Genomic DNA, 1,385 nt, shown 5'->3' with positions numbered 1-1,385 from the left:
CGCACAATTTTTTAAGAAATAAAAATGATTTGTGCTCATTTAAAGCGGTACACAAGACAAAACAATATAAAACAAAACACATGGACATAATTGCATCAGCAGTCCAAACTGATATAAAAGAGTAAGACACACAGGTGTTAACTACAAATAGAAATACTGATACTTGTGTATACAGAGTAAAAATAAATGACTAGAAAAACACCTAGTATCGGTTTCAATAATTTAGCATAAAGAATGAGGGGATGCACCAATAATCAATTTCGTTGGCCAGATGCTGGACTTGGCACTGGTGTCTGGAGCGATCACTGTCGTCAAACTGCCCTGGAGGTACAGTATGTGCACCAACCTTTTGCATAAGGAGCATGGCAAGTGTGAGTATTAGAGGTTGCTCTGTACCTGAAGACAAGCTAGTGATTTTGCATTTACTATTGCAGTAACGTCAGCCAGAAATTCTGCCATTTTCTGCTCCTCCCTCCTGAGACCATCGCCAGCACAAGTGTCTCTCTACAAACACAAGGAAACTGAAACATCTGATGGGTGTCTGTCATCATTGCATTTGGCTCAGGTCTTGAAGCACATGAGAACCACAAGCTATTATTGAGGTCTGGACCGCAAAAGAGAACATCATTCAATGACAATCCACTGAACCACTGATTTAGCCAGGTTTTGGAAGGTGCTATACTCCAAAGAATGCTTGTACTTACTATGTTTTGAAGTAGCAGCTCCTGTTGACAAAGATTTTTTCCATGACCCATCCTAAACTGTTGAGTGTAAGGTGCATTGCGATAACCACTGCAATTACCCTATACCGGCATTCGGTAATGCGATACATCACGATAACGAATATGCACAATATAGTTATCGTGGGCACTTCAAAATACCGTGAATAAATATTTATTACAAATTATTCTGATTTTTTTTAATGCATTTTAAGAATATTTTTCCATGTAAACAAGCACAGATGAGAAGCGCATGGCAGAACATGTGAAGGAGACGCTCTGAATGAAAGCACATTCACTCTCTGACAGCAGATGGCGCTGAACAGCAGAAATGCACCCTGGAAACCCCATAAATAAAGCAGCTACACTACTTTCTCAAATGTATTTAAATGGTTTAAACAGCCATTCAGTTTTTGTATTTGCAGTGGTGTTCATCACAGTGGCAAGTACTTAAATATTTAGACTTAATAGGCTATTTATTTTCAAATGTTTTTTTACATTTTAATCTGGACTACAACATGCCCTAAAAATAGTTTGAACATGTTTTGATTCTTTATTGTTTGGTCACACTTTACATTATAGGCTCTATTAATTGACATTAGTTAATTCATTAGTTAACAAACTGCCAATGAAAAATTCTTCTAAACATTCATTAATCTTAGGTTA

The sequence above is a fragment of the Sinocyclocheilus grahami genome, unplaced genomic scaffold, assembly GCF_001515645.1.
Source record: "Sinocyclocheilus grahami isolate Dianchi unplaced genomic scaffold, SAMN03320097.WGS_v1.1 scaffold4913.1, whole genome shotgun sequence".
In the NCBI taxonomy this organism is placed as follows: domain Eukaryota; kingdom Metazoa; phylum Chordata; class Actinopteri; order Cypriniformes; family Cyprinidae; genus Sinocyclocheilus; species Sinocyclocheilus grahami.
This window is presented reverse-complemented; position numbering follows the sequence as displayed.